The following is an 18,557-nucleotide window of genomic DNA, read 5'->3' as shown; positions in this document are numbered from 1 at the left end:
CTGAATGTTCATGACTATTTCTATAACCTATGGTGGAAAAACCCTTCTTTTTTTTTTTTTTGGAGATATAGTCTCACTGTATCACCCAGGCTGGAGTACAGTGGCACAATCTTGGCTCACTGCAAGCTCTGCCTCCCGGGTTCATGCCATTCTCCTGCCTCAGCCTCCCGAGTAGCTGGAACTCCAGGTGCCTGCAACCACACCCAGCCAATTTTTTTGTATTTTTAGTAGAGATGGGGTTTCACCATGTTAGCCAGGATGGTCTCGATCTCCTGACCTCATGATCCGCCCGCCTCAGCCTCCCAAAGTGCTGGGATTACAGGTGTGAGCCACCACGCCTGGCCGAGAAACCCTTCTTAGGCAAATATGGAAACTAAAAACCATAAAGGAAAATAGTGACAAGTATGATTATGTTAAAGCAGTATATATCTGTAGACTAAGACACTGTAAACAAAATAAAAAGACAAATAAGATTGGGAGAAATTATAAACATGAAAAAGGATTAATATATCTTAATATAAAATTATCTTAAGATATACAAAAAATATGCATAGGCAATTACAGGAGAGATAAAAATAACAGAAATATAAAAAGATATACCACCTCATTAGTATAGTCAGGCAGGTGTGAATAAAAACAAGCTATTGGCCGGGCACGGTGGCCCACGCCTGTAATTCTAGCACTTTGGGAGGCTGAGGTGGGCGGATCACCTGAGGTCGGGAGTTCGAGACCAGCCTAACCAACATGGAGAAACCTCGTCTCTACTAAAAATACAAAATTAGCCGGGCATGGTGGTGCATGCGTGTAATCCCAGCTACTCGGGAGGCTGAGGCAGGAGAATTGCTTGAACCCAGGAGGCAAAGGTTGCGGTGAGCCGAGATCACACCATTGCACTCCAGCCTGGGCAACAAGAGCAAAACTCCATCTCACAAAAAAAAAAAAAAAAAAAAAGCTATGTTTTACTTATCAATTTGGTTGAAATTCAAAATAGCAAGTAATACTGATAATGTATAGTAAATGGGCACTAGTGGCCACCATCATTTTAGAAAGTAATATTTATACTATACATTACAAACTTTTAGATTTTACATACTCTTTGACTCCAAAAGTAATCCTACTTTTGAGACTCTTATAGAAAAATAAAAGTACCAATAAAAAGATTTATAATATGAAGATTTCCTTCATACTCACCAAAAAATATTTTTTATACACACACACACACACAAAATATACGTCTGCTATTTCTTAGTTAAAAGCAAGCATGATCTCATATTTGGAAAGAGTAGGACAAAAACCTTATATAGAGAAAAAATTATGAATGATTATATACCAAGTTGATAGTGCTAGTCATTTAAAGGAGAAAGGTTTGGAAGGAAAAAAAAAAGGAGGAAAAAAATTATATATACACATATATATTCTTATTACAGAATTTGCATTAGTTTTACAATAAAACAAAAATCCATTAAAAACATTTTAAAAAGATTTGAGGCCAGGTGCAGTGGCTCATGCCTGTAACCCCAGCACTTTGGGAGGCCGAGGCAGGTGGATCATTTAAGGTCAAGAGTTTGAGACCAGCCTGGCCAACGTAGTGAAACCCCATCTCCATTAAAAATATAAAAATTAGGCTGGATGCAGTGGCTCACGATTGTAATCCCAGCATTTTGGGAGGCCAAGGCAGGCAGATCACTGGATGTCAGGAGTTCGAGACCAGCCTGGCCAATGTGGTGAAACCCCATCTCTACTTAAAATACAAAAAACTAGCCAGGCGTGGTGGCGTATGCCTGTAATCCCAACTACTCAGGAGCTGAGGCAGGAGAATCGCTTGAGCCTGGGAGATGGAGGCTGCAGTGAGCTGAGATGGTGCCACTGCACGCCAGCCTGGGCGATAAAACGAGATTCCATCACCAAAAAAAAAAAAAAAAATACAAAAATTAGCCAGGTGTGGTGGCACACACCTGTGGTCCCAGCTACTTGGTAGGCTGAGGCAGGAGAATCGCTTGAACCCAGGAGGTGGAGGTTGCAATGAGCCGATATCGTGCCACTGCACTCCAGCCTGAGCAACAAAGCGAGACTCTGACTCAAAAAAAAAAAAAGAAATTATTGCATTACCATAATGGTAAAGGGGAAAGAGAGGTGAACAGGTGACAGTGAGTAAAGATTTGCTTATATCATCATCTAACCACTAGCATTCCTTATATGAGTTTATTTCCACTTTTAAGAGCACTCTGGGTCGGGCGCGGTGGCTCATGCCTATAATCCCAGCACTTTGGGAGGCCGGGGCGGGCGGATCACGAGGTCAAGAGATCTAAACCATCCTGGCCAACACGGTGAAACCCGTCTCTACTAAAAATACAAAAATTAGCTGGGCATGCTGGCACACGCCTGCAGTCCCAGCTACTCGGGAGGCTGAGGCAGGAGAATCACTTGAACTCGGGGGGCAGAGGTTGCAGTGAGCTGAGATCACGCCACTACACTCCACCCTGGCGACAGAGCGAGACTCCGTCTCAAAAACAAACATGGCACATGTATACATATGTAACTTACCTGCACATTGCGCACATGTACCATAAAACCTAAAGTATAATAATAATAATAATAATAATAATAATAAAAGAAAAAAAAAAAAGAATCATAAAAAAAAAAAAAAAAAGCACTGTGGTAAAGAACAGGTAAACAATGCAACTGTCATTCCATAATTTTCATAATTAAGACACTTATATAACAAAGAATATTGGCCTACAATCCAAAGTGCCAGTGAACCCCTTACGTTCACATTTTATGTGCATATATACACTTTCTGGGAAAGACTACAAAGATTTCATCATATTCTTTTTTTTTTGAGATGGAGTCTCGCTCTGTCACCAGGCTGGAGTGTAGTGGCGTGATCTCAGCTCACTGCAACCTCTGCCTCCCAAGTTCAAGCAATTCTCCTGCCTCAGCCTCCCGAGTAGCTGGGACTACAGGCGTGTGCTACCATGCCCAGCTAATTTTTGTATTTTTAGTAGAGACAGGGTTTTACCATGTTGGCCAGGATGGTTTAGATCTCTTGACCTCGTGATCCGCCTGCCTCAGCCTCCCAAAGTGCTGGGATTATGTTTCATCATATTCTTAATGAGGCCCATGACTACTCACCACAACTACCATTAAAAAAAAAAAAAAAAAAAAAAAGTTAAAATGCTCTGAAGACACATGCACATGTGTTTCTGTTTGCTGCAGCACTATTTACAATAGTGAAGACATGGAACCAACCCACACACCCATCAATGATGGACTGGATAAAGAAAATATGGCACATATACACCATAGAATACTATGTAGCCATAAAAAGGAATGAGATCGGCTGGGTGTGGTGCACTTTGGGAGGCCGAGGCAGGCGGATCACCTAAGGTCAGGAGTTTGAGACCAGCCTGTAGAAACCTTCTCTCTACTAAACGTGTAGAAACCTTCTCTCTACTAAAGAAACGTGTAGAAACCTTCTCTCTACTAAAAATACAAAATTAGCCAGGTGTGGTGGTGCATGACCGTAACCCCAGCTACTCGGGAAGCTGAGGCAGGAGAATCACTTGAACCCGAGAGGCAGAGGTTGTGGTGAGCTGAGACCATGACGTTGCACTCCAGCCTGGGCAACTCAAAAAAAAAAAAAAAAAAAAAGGCTGGGCACAGTGGCTCACGAGGTCAGGAGATCGTGATCATCCTGGCTAACATGGTGAAACCCCATCTCTACTAAAAATACAAAAAAATTAGCCAGGCACGATGGCAAGCACCTGTAGTCCCAGCTATCCAGGAGGCTGAGGCAGGAGAATGGCGTAAACCCGGAAGGTGGATCTTTCAGTAAGCCGAGATCGCACCACTGCACTCCAGCCTGGGCGACAGAGCGAGACTCCATCTCAAAAAAAAAAACAAAAAAACAAAAAAAGGAATGAGATCATGTCCTTTGCAGGGACATGGATGAAGTTGGAAGCCATCATCCTCAGCAAACTAACACAGGAACAGAAAACCAAACACCACATGTTCTCACTCTTAAGTGGGAGTTGAACAATGAGAACATATGAACACAGGGAGGGGAACAACATACCGGGGCCAGTCAGTGGGTTGGGGGGCAAGGGGAGGGAGAACATGAGTACAAGTAACTAACGCATGTGGAACTTAAAACCTAGATGATGAGCCGGATGCAGTGGCTCACGCCTGTAATCCCAGCACTTTGGCAGGCCGAAGCGGGTGGATCACATGAGGTCAGGAGTTCAATCAGCCTGACCAACACGGTGAAACCCTGTCTCTACTAAAAATACAAAAATTAGCCGGGCGTGTTTGGCACATGCCTGTACCCCCAGCTACTCGGGAGGCTAAGGCAGGAGAACCGCTTGAACCTGGGAGGTGGGGGTTGCAGTGAGCCTAGATCGCACCATTGTACTCCAGCCTAGGCGACAGAGCCAGACTCCGTATCAAACAAAAAAGAGATAAAAAACAGACATTCATTCACCAACCATTTTACATTTGTCTCTACATCTTGACTAGTTAGTACTTGTTAGAGTTTCTTAGCCAGGAAGGTATTAGTCCTGAAATTATCAAAAGATGCTCTTTCAGTCCTGGTATTCTAGATAAATTTCTCCCAGTATCAAAAATATTTATCCAGCAACTCAGTCTAAGAACTTCATCTTTGCTCTATCTACACTCACTCTCTGGGTAATTTCATCAAGTTCTTTGGCTCTAAATAGCATCACTACACTGCTCAGCTCCCACGTTTATATTTGCCCTGACCTCAAGACTTGTACACCCAACTGCCTATTCAATATTTCAACTTTAAACACTTAGTAGAAATCTCAAAGCCTGTACAGTCAGCTCTTTGTATCCATGGGTTTCACATCCGAGGATTCAACCAACCACGGATCAAAAATATTCCAGGGGCAGGGGTGGGAGAAAAGGATAATTGTGTCTGCACTGAATATATATACTTTTTTATGTCATTATTCTCTAAGCAACACAGTATATTTACATAGCATTTACATTGTATTAGGTATTATAATTAATCCAGAGATGATTTAGAGTACACAAACAGGGAGGTCAAGATGAACCTGGGCAATAAAGCATGACTCTATCTCTACAAAAACCAAAAAAATTACCCGAATATTGTGTCATGAGCCTGTAATCCCACCTACGCGGGAAGCTGAGGTAGGAAAATAGCTTTACCTGAGGAGTTTGAGGTTGCAGTGAGCTATGACCATGCCACTGCACTCTAGCCTGGATGACAGAGAGACCCTGTCTCAAAAAAAAACTTTTTGGCCAGACGCAGTGGCTCATGCCTGTAATCCCAGCACTTTGGGAGTCCGAGGCGGGTGGATCACCTGAGGTCAGGAGTTCAAGACCAGCCTGGGCAACATAGTGAAACCCTATCTCTACTAAAAATACAAAAATTAGCCAGGCACAGCAAACCCTGCTACTTGGGAGGCTAAGGCACGAGAATCACTTGAACCCAGGAAGCGAAGGTTGCAGTGAGCCGAGATCGTACCATTGCACTCCAGCCTGGGTGACAGAGCAAGACTCAGTCTCAAAAAAAAAAAAAAAAAAAAAATTTAAGTATACAAGAGGATACACATAGGTTATATCCAAGTAGTATACCATTTTATATAAGAGACTGGCGCATCCACAGATTTTGGTATCCTCGGGGGAACCAATCTCTCACAGATACCGAGGGATGATTGTATACCCAAACCAAATTCCTAATTTCTGTACTCCTTATAATTTGCTTTTCCCACAGTGTTCCTCATCAAAGAAAAAAGCATCCAACTGCTCAGGCCATCACTGAAGTCATCCTTGACTTTTCTTTTACCCTGATACTACATCCAAACCATCAGCAAGTTATTATCTCTACTACCTCCAAAATATACCTCAAATCCACCCACCAGTACACTCAACACCACAATCAGCTGTTGCCTCAACTATCATGATAGCCTCTTTTTTTTTTTGAGACACAGTCTCACTCTGTTGCCCAAGCTGGAGTGCCGTGGCGTAATCTCAGCTCACTGCAATCTCCATCTCCCGAGTTCAAGCAATTCTCCTGCCTCAGCCTCCTGAGTAGCTGAGATTAAAGGTGTGCACCACCATGCCCAGCTAATTTTTGTTTTTTTAGTAGAGATGGGGTTTCATCATGTTGGTCAGGCTGGTCTCAAACTCCTGACCTCGTGATCCACCCATCTCGGCCTCCCAAAGTGCTGGGATTAGAGGTGTAAGCCACTGCACCCAGTCCACGATAGCCTCTGAACTGGTCAACCTGGTTGCATCATTCATCTTTCAAAGTGCATATATCAGATCAAGTCATTTCCCTGCTTCCAATCAAACTTGAAATACAAAACTAGATACCTATCAAGTCTTTAAGTCCCTATGTTATCTGGTCCCTGGCTACCTCTTCTATCTCCTATCATTATTCCCCCCTTTATTTACTGTTTTAGCCCTTTTCTATTCCTTGAACACACCAACAGGTACTCCTGTCTCAGGGCTTATGCTCATGCCCCAGATAGTTGCACTGGGTCCTTCATATAATTCAGGTATCTCTTGAAATATTAGTGCCTCAGAGGACTTCCCCAACTACCCAACATCCCTTACCTTGTTTATACTTCCTTTACCACATCTATCATCAAAATGCTATGACATATTTACCATTTATTTAATATTGTCTATCCTACTCAAAAGGAAGCACTATGAAAGCAACGACTTTTATCTGTTTTATTTACTGTTGTATACTCTGGGCTTAACACAGTACTTGACATAAAGATCCAGATAGGATCTCATCTTGTTGCCCAGGCTAGAGTGCAGCGGTGCAATCATGGCTGACTGCAGCCTCGACCTCCTGGGCTCAAGAAATCTACTGCCTCAGCCTCCCAAGTAGCTGGGACTACAGGTATGTACCACAATGCCTGGCTAATTTTTAAAATTTTTTTAGAGACATGGTCTCACTATGTTGCCCAGGCGGTCTAGAACTCCTGGGCTCAAGCAATGCCCCCACCTCAGCCTCCCAAAGTCCTGGGATTACAGGGGAGAGCCATCATGCCCAGCCTTTATTTATTTGACTCTTTTATTGTTTGATTTTTCACTTTCTTCCTGCAGCATTTTATTTGACTCTTAACAGATGATTTAATCCACTGATATCTCAAAGGACTAACTATCCAATGGAATGCCTGGATAAAACATAGGCACACAATATCTTTTCCTCAGGGGGAAGAAATTTTTGTCACATAATTGATTTGCTTTAGCAGAAAAATAATCATATACCAGGAATTTCTTCAGGAATCTTGAGTCTATCTTAAGAATCTTGCAGTCCAGGAGTGGTGGCTCACGCCTGTAATCCCAGCACTTTGGGAGGCTAAGACGGGTGGATCACAAGGTCAAGAGTTTGAGGCCAGCCTGGCCAACATGGTGAAACCCCATCTCTACTAAAGATTAAAAAAAAAAAAAATTAGCCAGGCGTGGTGGCGGGCACCTGTAATCCCAGTGACTTGGGAGGCTGAAGCAGGAGAATCACTTGAACCCAGGAGGCGGAGGTTGCAGTGAGCCGAGATCACGCCATTGCACTCCAGCCTGGGCGAAAGGGTGAGACTCCCTGTCAAAAAAGAAAAAGAAAAAGAATCTTGCTTGAACAACACGTAATACACTGGCTAACAATATGTTATATCAGTACTAAAAGATCCTATATCGAAAAAAGAAAATGCCCAAATTATTAAGTCCTAAGATAGAAAAGCAGGGATCTTGTTTTGTCCATCACTGTATCCCAGTACCTAGAATAGTGCCTGGCACATAGTAAGCACTAAATAAATACATGAAGGCCAGACACAGTGGCTCATGCCTGTAATCCCAGAACTTTGGGAGGCCAAAGTAGGAGGATTACCTGAGGTCAGGAGTTCAAGACCAGCCTGGCCAACATGGTGAAACCCCGTCTCTACTAAAAATACAAAAATTAGCCGAGCATGGTGGCACATGCCTGTAATCCCACTTACTCGGGAGGCTGGGGCAGGAGAATTGCTTGAGCCCAGGAGACAGAGTTTGCAGTGAGCCGAGATCGCACCACTGCACTCCAGCCTGGCCGACAAGAGTGAGACTCTGTTTCAAAAAAAAGAAAAAGAAGTTTTGATAGAAACTACAACAGGGTGGTGGCATGCACTGGTAGTCCCAGCTACTCAGGAGACTGAAACAGGAGAACGGCGTGAACCTGGGAGGCGGAGCTTGCAGTGAGCCGAGATCGCACCACTGCACTCCAGCATCGACAACAGAGCGAGACCCTGACTCAAAAAGAAAAAGCCAAACACAAAAACCCAGGCTGAAATGAAGTGGAAAAATAAGAAATTGGAATTCACATGTGAGAGAAGTAAGATAAATAGTATGCTAAAAATTGAAAATGGAAAAAATATGTATACAAATAAGGACATTGCTTATACACACTTCAAAAGTATATTTTACATATGCTTACCTATGAGGGAAGTAATCTGCTTTGCTATATTCTTTTTTGGAAATGAAGAAAATAAATAACTAAAATAATAACAAATACACATTATTTGCTTGCTGCATGGCACTCATTATGCTAACCACATTATACATATTATCTCGTAGAATCCTCCAACTCTATGCTATAAATATTATCATTACTATATCACCATATTTTACAGTCAAGGAAACCAAAGACTGTAAGTATTTTGCTCAAAATTACAGTCAATAAGTTAGCAAAACTCAGATCTGAGCCTAATCAATCTGATTTCAGAGTCCATGATCTTAATGACTATTTGAGATTTTCAACAAATTGAGGGGAAATATACCAATGTAGAGGCTGAGAGACTCATTCATTATTAAGACAACTAATTATACATTTTTAGATCTGGCTACTTATTATAATCAAGGCCTGATTAACTAGAATGCTGAGTGGGTTACATTCTAGTAAAAAGTTTCTGAGTAACTAAAATATAACCAAATATTTTATTGACATTAATCTTTGCTAGAAATTACTTTTATAACAATAGTTTTTTGTCTAAGAAAAGTATTTTGAACATATTTCCATCTTTATTTGATAGAAGATCTCTAATTAAAAAGGCCAACCTTATATAGCACTGAAGACACAGGAAATCATAAGAGAATGGGTTGAAAATTTACCGATCCAAATTACAGTGCACTCATCCTGCTGTGTCATACATTCATACGTTTGCAGACGATCTCCCTCTACCTAGAACGCCCTCTCTAAGTCTGAATGTCTCACACTTATCCTTTAAAGCCTGGCTCTTCCCACTTGTAGGAAGCCACCCTAACCTTTCCTTTCTCACCACAGATTTAATAATTTCTCCACCTTGGACAAAACTATTACATAGTATGTATCGTAGTATGTTTGTTAACATAGGCAAATGTATTACATAATATTACTGTAATATGTTTGTTAACATGCTCCTCCTATTAGAATTTTTTTTTCTTTTGAGATGAAATCTCACTGTCACCCAGGCAGGAGTGCAGTGGCAAGATCTCGGCTCACTGCAACCTTCACCACCCAGTTCAAGCAATTCTACTGCCACAGCCTCCCAAGTAGCTGGGACTACAGGAGTGTGCCACTACGCCTGGCTAATTTTTGTATTTTTAGTGGAGATGGGGTTTCACCATGTTGGCCAGGCTGGTCTCGAACTCCTGACCTCGTGATCTGCCCACCTCAGCCACCCAAAGTGTAAGCCACTGTGCCCGGCCCGAGTTTTTTTTTTTCCTTTAGAGACAGGGTCTCACTCTGTCACACAGGCTGGAGTAGAGTGGTGCGATTACAGTTTACTGCAGCCTCAATCTCCCAGGCTCAAGTGATTCTCTCACCTCAGCCTCCCAAGTAGCTAGGACCACAGGTGGATGCCACCACACTTGGCGAATTTTTTTTTTTAATTTATGTATTTATTTTTTGTTCTGGAGACGGAGTTTCACTCTTCTTGCCCAGGCTGGAGTGCAATGGCACAATCTCCGCTCACTGCAACCTCTGCCTCTTGGGTTCAAGCGATTCTCCTGCCTCAGCCTCCTGAGTAGCCGGGATTAAAGGCATGTGCCCCCACACAGGGCTAATTTTGTATTTTTAGTAGAGATGGGATTTCTCCATGTTGGTCAGGCTGGTCTCAAACTCCCAATCTCAGGTGATCCACCCGCCTCCTCCTCCCAAAGTGCTGGGATTACAGGTGTGAGCCACCATGCCCAGCCTGAATTTTTTATTTTTTTAGTAACCAGGTCTCCCTATGTTGCCCAGGCTGGTCTTAAACTCCTGGGCTCAAGCAATCCTCCTGCCTTGGCCTCCCACAGAGCTAGGATTACATCTGAGATTAAAAAACAAAACAACAAAAAAAAAACACTGTATGTCTTTTCCCTACACCTAAGCACAGAAATGGGTATGGTGGAAGCACTGGAAAAATGTTAGTCGGTGGAATGAGGAATGAATGAATACAAAACAAACGAATGGCTTGTTGAAGTAAATTAAACTCAGCCGGGTGTGGTGGCTCACACCTGTAATCGCAGCACTTTGGGAGGCTGAAGTGGGTGGATCACCTGAAGGTCAGAAGTTAGAGATCAGCCTGGCCAACATGGTAAAACCCCATCTCTACTAAAAATACAAAAATTTGCCGGGCATGGTAGCATACACCGGTAGTCCCAGCTACTCAGGAGGCTGAAACAGGAGAATCGCTTGAACTCAGGAGGCAGAGGTGCAGTGAGCCGAGATCGTGCCACTACACTTCAGCTTTGGGGACAGAGTGAGAAACCGTCTCAAAAAAAAAAAAAAAAGAATTATAGTCTGACCTACAGTTATTTGACTTTCTTCCTCTTAAAATTAAACACACAGGCCAGTGCAGTGGCTCACACCTGTAATGCCAGCAGTTTGGGAGGCTGATGTGGGCTGATCGCTTGAGGTCAAGAGTTCAAGATCAGCCTGGCCAACATGGTGAAACCCAGTCTCTACTAAAAACACAAAAATTCGTTGGGCATGGTGGCTTGCGCCTGTAGTCCCAGCTACTCAGGAGGCTGAGGCAGGAGAATCACTTGAACCCAGGAGGCAGAGGTTGCAGTGAGCCAAGACGGTGCCACTGCACTCCAGTCTGGGTGACAGAGGGAGACTCCATGGCAAAAAAAAAAAAAAAAAAAAAAACACACAAACACACAAATAAAATTGACTTAAATCTCTAACTCACTGTGGTTTAAAAAATGACTGCTCTTTTTTCTTTGATCTTTTTCATCTAAACTTTAACTTCCAAACCTGCGCTATCATTTATTTAGATGAAATCTCTACTTATGTGACATATGTATCCTCCAGTCTTTGAAGACCTTTATACTCTAATAATGTTTACCCAGTAATCATTAAACATGATTGATTCATGACCCCCAACCCCCACCATTTTCTCAAATGACAGAGTTATCGGTTTCTTCTTTTAAAGACAATCTTTTAAATTCTCTCCATTCAACTCTCTTAAGCTTTTATCGGCAAATATTTAAACTCTGGAGTTTTCACTTTCAGAGTGCTGAATTTAAGAAACCTTGAGGAATGTGTCCTCCACATTTTAAAAAATGTCATTTATGCCAAGAAACCATGATATAGCTACTTTATAATCTAATACACTGTCTTTCTACAGTCTTAGGGCAAATAAAACTGAATGAGAAGAGTCAGATATGTTATCAAGTGTGGAAAACAGATTGAACAAAATGTATAAGGAGATTAAGTCAAAGATTCATGACTTATTTACTGTGGGACTATAAGATACAACAAAAGATAAGTGATGAAACTTTATTGATGAAACTCACATGCATCTGAGTTATAACTATCAATCTTTTGTGGTAGGAAAGAATATATTTCTAAATTCTACTTTATTAGCAACCACTTAAAATCTCTATAGTCTGTCTTCATAACTTAATTGTAAATTTACTTCCTTTTTCTACAATGTTTGTACTCACCATGATAACCACACTCTGTGACATGGTTCACATTTCAGTATGCAACATATGCAATGGTATGGACTTTCAAATGTCCACAAAGAATGCCTACAATTAGAATTTCAAAGTTTAAAACAATGTGCATTTCATTCTCTTCAATAGCAAGTTGATTTTATACCAATTTCAGCTACCTGTGCAACATTACCAGGGCCATTTGATTTCTTTTTGATGACTGGATCCCACTAGAAAATCTAGGGACTAAGGCCGGGCACGATGGCTCATGCCTGTAATCCCAGCATTTTGGGAGGCTGAGGAGAGCGGGTCACGAGGTCAGGAGTTCAAGACCAGCCTGGCCAACATAGCGAAACACCGTTTCTACTAAAAACACAAAAATTAGCCAGGCGTGGTGGTGCGCGCCTGTAGAAGAGAGGCTGAGGCAGAAGAATTGCTTGAACCCACGAGGCGGAGGTTGCAGGGAGCCGAGATCACGCCACTGCACTTCACCCTGAGCAACAGAGTGAGACTCTGTCTCAAAAAAAAAAAAGAAATGGGAAAAAAAATGAAAATCTAGGGACTAAAAACTAGAAAACATTTTTTAGCATCTTGTCGCTATGACTAAAAAACTGTAAGAAACCATTTGTTTCTCTCTTGTGCGTTTGAAAAAAGCTGATAAGCTATTCTGAATAGCATAGGAACTGTTCTAAATGTTCAGTGCAAACATCGAAAAGCAATGATGTGAACTATTTACCTCATTTCTTCTTAGCTGGCACAGGGAATTCCCTATTGATAAGTAATATGGATTAGAAGTAGACGGTGTAAGTAGTTTAGTTCCAACTGTGATCAGATACTTAAAAAGTTATATAAACCTAACTATGAAGAAGTAATTCCTCACTTAACAGTGAAAAGAATGTAAACACTTAAGTATTTATGGATGAAATTATACAATAACTGGAAGATTTGCTTTAAAATAAGCAAGAGGGGAAGGAGGGACAGGGGCTAGTAGATGTGGAAACAGTGTGTTAACTGTGTTGATAACTGTTGAAGCTGGATGTTGAGTACATGAAGGCTCATTATACTATTCTCTTTATTTCTACATATGTTTGCAATTTGCCACATTAAAGAAATAAAAAGCTGACTGGGCACTGTGGCTCACATTTCTCAGCACTTTGGGAGGCCAAGGTGGGAGGACCACGTGAGCCCAAGAGTTCAAGACCATCCTGGGCAACACAGTAAGACTCCACCTGTACATAAAATTTAAAAATTAACCAGATATGGTGGCACACATCTGTGGTCCCAAACACTTGAGTGGCTAAAGTGGGAGGATCAACTGAGCCTGGGAATTCAAGTTCAGTCTGGGCAACACAGCCAGACCCCAGCTCTAAAAAATCAGAAATATAAATATACATATATATGTGTGTATCTATATGTGTGTGTGTGTGTGTATATATATACGTATATATATATATTCTTTGAGACAGAGTTTCACCCTGTCACCCAGGCTGGAGTGCAGTGGCGTGATCTCAGCTCACCGCAACCTCCACCTCCCAGGTTCAACTGATTCTTCTGCCTCAGCCTCCGCAGTAGCTGGGACTACAAGCACATGCCACTTGCACCTAATTTTTTATATTTTTAGTAGAGATGGGGTTTCACCATGTTAGCCAGGATGGTCTCGAACTCCTGACCTCATGATCCGCCCGCCTCGGCCTCCCAAAGTGCTGGGATTACAGGTGTGAGCCACTGCACCCGGCCAAAAATATTTTTAAATGAACAAAATTGCCCAGGTGTGGTGGCTCATGCCTATAATTCCAGCAATTTGGGAGTCTGAAGAGGGAGGACTGCTGAAGTTCGAGACCAGTGGGGGCAACACGGTGAGACTCCATCTCTACAAAAAAATTAAAAATTAGCCAGGCATGGTGGCATGTGCCTGTAATCCCAGTTACTTGGGACAATGGAAGGACTGCTTGAGCCCAGGAGGTAGAGCATGCAGTAAGTTATGCTCGTACCACGGCACTCTAGCCTGGGTGACATAGTAAGACCCTGTCTCAAAAAAATTTTTTTTAATTAGATGGAAAAAAGTATACAACCTTGTCATCAACTTGTGTATGTCTGAGGGCAAATGACTAAAGACTATGAAAAGCAAATATAATACTACAATAAAAATTTCATAGATTTCCAAACATGAAAACTTAGATGTTCAATGAAAAAAATACAACTCTGAAATAGCAATAAGATTATTGGTTAAATTTCTGTCATCATTAGAAGTCATTATTTTATTTTATTATTTTTTTTTGAGATGGAGTCTCTCTCTGTCACCCAGGCTGGAGTGCAGTGGAGCAATCTTGGCTCACTGCAAGCTCCGCCTCCCGGGTTCACGCCATTCTCCGGCCTCAGCCTCCTGAGAAGCTGGGACTACAGGCGCCCATCACCATGCCCAGCTAATTTTGTTTTTTGGGGTTTTTTTTTTTTGTATTTTTAGTAGAGACGGGGTTTCACCATGTTAGCCAGGATGTCATTCTCCTGACCTTGTGATCTGCCCACCTCGGCCTCCCAAAGTGCTGGGATTACAGGTGTGAGCCACCACGCCCGGCCTAGAAGTCATTATTTTAAAATTAATTTTGATAAATATCACATTCTGCCAATCACAGGCCTGATAAGGCAGTCACTAAAAAAGCGATTTCTAAAACATGAAATATAAGACTGTTATTAACTATGATGACAAGTAATAAGAAAATCTAGCCTCTTCATATGAAAAAATATAAATGAAAAAACACTAAAATTAATTTTAAGGAAAATGATAACAGAAACTAGCAGCATACCTCAAAACAAAACAAAAATGAACTAGTTGCATTTCCACCTCTTGTAGCACCCAAGTTTAAAATACTACATGCTACCGAAAAGGCTGGCCTAAGCAGATCTCAGCAGATTATAGTGAGGTTGTATACTACCTTTAAAAGACTCAGATCAATACACATTATTCAAATAGCAATACAAAGTTATTTTAAATGGAGACCACCATCACCACAATCTTACACACAGTAAGACTTCTCCACTGTGTGCTTCCACATCGTCTTGGGCAGAAATGAAGGTGGCCAATTCAATATTAATAAAGCATGGAAGAAGACTCAGAATAAAGACTCAAGTGGAACTGCTAATACTACAAAGACACAGTACCTAGCAAGTTATTAAGAAGTGATGTGCAGGCGCGGTGGCTCACACCTGTAATCCCAGCACTTTGGGAGGCCGAGGCGGGTGGATCACCAGAGGTCAGGAGTTTGAGACCAGCCTGACCAACATGGCAAAACCCCGTCTCTACTAAAAATACAAAAAAAATAGCCAGGCATGGTGGCACACGCCTGTGATCCCAGCTATTGGGGAGGCTGAGGCAGGAGAATCCCTTGAACCCAGGAGGCGGAGGTTGCAGCCAGTTGAGATTGCGCTGTTGCACTCTAGCCTGGGCAACAAGAGCAAAACTCTCTCAAAAAAAAAATTTAAAAAGTGATGTGCTGTATTCTATTTCACAATACAACTCAAGAGTAGAACATGAAAATCCTTTTCCTTTTTTTTAAAGAGTGTTTCACGCTATTGCCCAGGCTGGAGTGCAGCAGCATCACCATAGCTCACAGCAGCTTCCAACTCCTGGGTCAAGTAATTCCCCTGTCTCAGCCTCCAGAGTAGCTAGGACTGCAGGCTTTCATGCTAATTTTTTAACTTTCTGTAGAAATGGGGTCTTCCTATGTTGCCCAGGCTGGTATCAAACTCCTGGGCACAAGTGATCCTCCTGGCTCAGCCTCCCAAAGCACTGGGATCATAGGGATGAGCCACTATGCCAGGCCCCAGGCCCCTTTTTCTTTTTTTCTTTCTTTTTTTTTGAGACAGAGTCACTCTGTCGCCCGGGGTTGGCGTGCAGTGGTGGTTCTCGGCTCACTGCAACCTCCACCTCAGGGATTCAAGAGATCCTCCTGCCTCAGCATCCCAACTAGCTGGGACTACCGGCACATGCACCATGCCTGGCTAATTTTTGTACTTTTAGTAGAGATGGGGTTTTGCCACGTTGGCCAGGCTGGTCTCAAACTCCTGACCTCTGGTGAGCCACCCTCTTCAGCATCCCAAAGTGATTACAGGTGAGAGCCACCACGCCCAGCGACATCAAAACCTTTTTACATAAACGCACTGTAGAAATATATCCCAAAACAAGGTAAGGAATATAAATGTTTGCCTTCTTTTCAAACCAATAGTTTCTTTACACAAAAACACCAGATGAGGCCAGGCGCGGTGGCTCACCCCTGTAATCCCAGCACTTTGGGAGGCCAAGGCAGGTGGATCACCTGAGGTCAGGAGTTCCAGACCAGCCTGACCAACATGGAGAAACCCTGTCTCTACTAAAAATACAAAATTAGCAGGGCGTGGTGGCACATGCCTTTAATCCCAGCTACTCGGGAGGCTGAGGCAGGAGAGTCACTTGAACCCAGGAGGCAGAGGTTGCAGTGAATTGAGATAGCGCCATTGCACTCACTCCAGCCTGTTAACAAGAGCGAAACTCCAACTCAAAAAAAAAAAAAAAAAAGCACAAGATGATACAAAACATACTTTTTTAAAGTACAAAGCTGCATACAGAGTATAAACACTTTATGCTTATTCAAAGAGTAAGTAGTGGCAAAAATCTCTTTGCAATTGGGTAACAAAATTTCAACTTCTAGGAATGTTTCCCTCTTCCTTGTCCTTTTGAGAGCTGCCACCATCAAACAATTCAGACTCAACTGAATTAGCATCTCTTCAAGCACAGAGACCATATATTATTGATTTCTGTGTCTCCTGCATAGGATTAACTCAGTGTTTGTTATAACTAAGCTAAACTTCAAGACAGGAGCTTCAAATCACCTCAGGCCCAATCCAAAACTGAAAAAAGACAAACCCACTTCTCAGAGTTTAGGAGCAAAAAGATACTGACAAAGAACAAAGCCATAGATACTTGTGCTATATTATATTCCCTTATCACCAAATTCACAGTCGTTTACTAATACTGCAGAAGTAAGTTTGCAGATGATAAAAACAATAAAAAACATGGACCCTCAAGTTCTCCTGTCAACATGTTCAAATACTATCATAGACTCCTTCATCTTAAACTCATTAACATCCACACACCCGAACAATGAAAATGAAAGGTCTTCAAATGAGACCTAAATATAAATTGGCCCTATTTCATTACATTTTAAGTTCCTAAAATCATATATATAAATCATGTGATCGTGCTTATGCTCATCTTCTAACTTGAGGGCCCAGTGTCTTTCATCAGATTCTCAGAAGGATAAGTGACCCCAAAAAATTTTAAGAACCACTCATCTAGCCTATCAAGAAACATCCCATTTTTCAGAAGAATATAGTTAAGTGGCTTAGTTTATGCATTCTTCCCTCATATTCATAGAGAGGATTCTTACTATATGAAATCAGTCTTTCAAAGGATTCCTTCAGCCCAGCCAAGAAGTTCCAACATCCACAGGCACATATATTAACAATTACCAGAACCCAAAAACAGTTCTCTGGTTTTAATTCCACACTGCCTCCCTCAACTTAATACCTACCACTGTCAAAACAACTCCCCCCACGTTGTACCCAGGCTATTTACAGAGACACTTTGATTATCCTCACCCCAAGGCATGGACCATTTATTGAACAGGCAGTCAACAAATATTTGTTGAATGAATGAAAAAGGATCCTTCCTCCCACAGATTTCAAGTTAAGCTGTCAGCACCCATGCAGCTGCTCTGGTACAAGTTAAGCTGTGAAAGCCTTCTCTCCCTCACACATACAACCTCAAGTGTCAGAAATGCTCTGCTTCTTCCATAAATCCAAAATAATATAGTCATGGATATGCATTTCATACAGGTCAGACTCGGCAAGGACAGCTACGTTCCACATACATATCTGACACAATCGGTCTCCTCCAAATACAATCCAACCAGTCTTATGTGCTCCTATCTTTCCAGCATACTCAGATTTGCCGACAAAGACTTCCTGAGGCACCATGGTATGCTGAATATACTGCTGCAGTAGTAGTGAAAACATGGGAGTTACAGTCCCAACTTTGTCACCGATTTAACATGTGGCCTTGGAGAAGTTCTCTCCTTATGCCTAAATTTCCTATTTTGCAAAATGGAAGAAAGCATCCTATCATTTTCACAGAGATTTAGTATCACAGAGAAACTGAAAGAGCTTTATTGTATTGTAAATTATTACTATAAACCCGCGACAACAAATAAGGCCACCCATTCTTTACAGCTTTGTAGCAATGATTCTGTTAAAACATATTTTGGCCCTTCACATTTACACAACTCACTCTAATCAAAGGCACAAACTATTCTTAAGACCACAACTGGCTATGCCAAGTTTCTCCCCTCCCTGACCTCACAGACACATGCTGTATAGAACACTACCATTGCCGCTCTTTCCCAACAAGTAACTAGGGGCTCCCAATCCCTAAAATACACACACATATCAACCTGCGAGGAACCTTCCAACATTTATTCAAGAAATAAGCTAACTTATAAGGGGAACTCCATTACACTTACACAAATAAAGGCAAACTCTTCCGGAAACACTTGCCATCCTCGCATACACACACCAACACAGCCGCTACACACCAACAG

At 42.0% G+C, this 18,557-nt stretch overlaps 1 protein-coding gene across 6 annotated transcripts in view; it reads right to left on the bottom strand.

The window, feature by feature from the left end:
* The window catches only part of ASH1L (ASH1 like histone lysine methyltransferase), a 224,287-nt gene that overhangs the window by 204,197 nt on the left and 1,533 nt on the right, over positions 1-18,557 (bottom strand).

This window comes from Pongo abelii, chromosome 1, assembly GCF_028885655.2.
Source record: "Pongo abelii isolate AG06213 chromosome 1, NHGRI_mPonAbe1-v2.0_pri, whole genome shotgun sequence".
NCBI classification, from domain to species: domain Eukaryota; kingdom Metazoa; phylum Chordata; class Mammalia; order Primates; family Hominidae; genus Pongo; species Pongo abelii.
The sequence above is the reverse complement of the archived record's forward strand: the minus strand, read 5'-3'. Positions and strand labels throughout refer to the sequence as shown.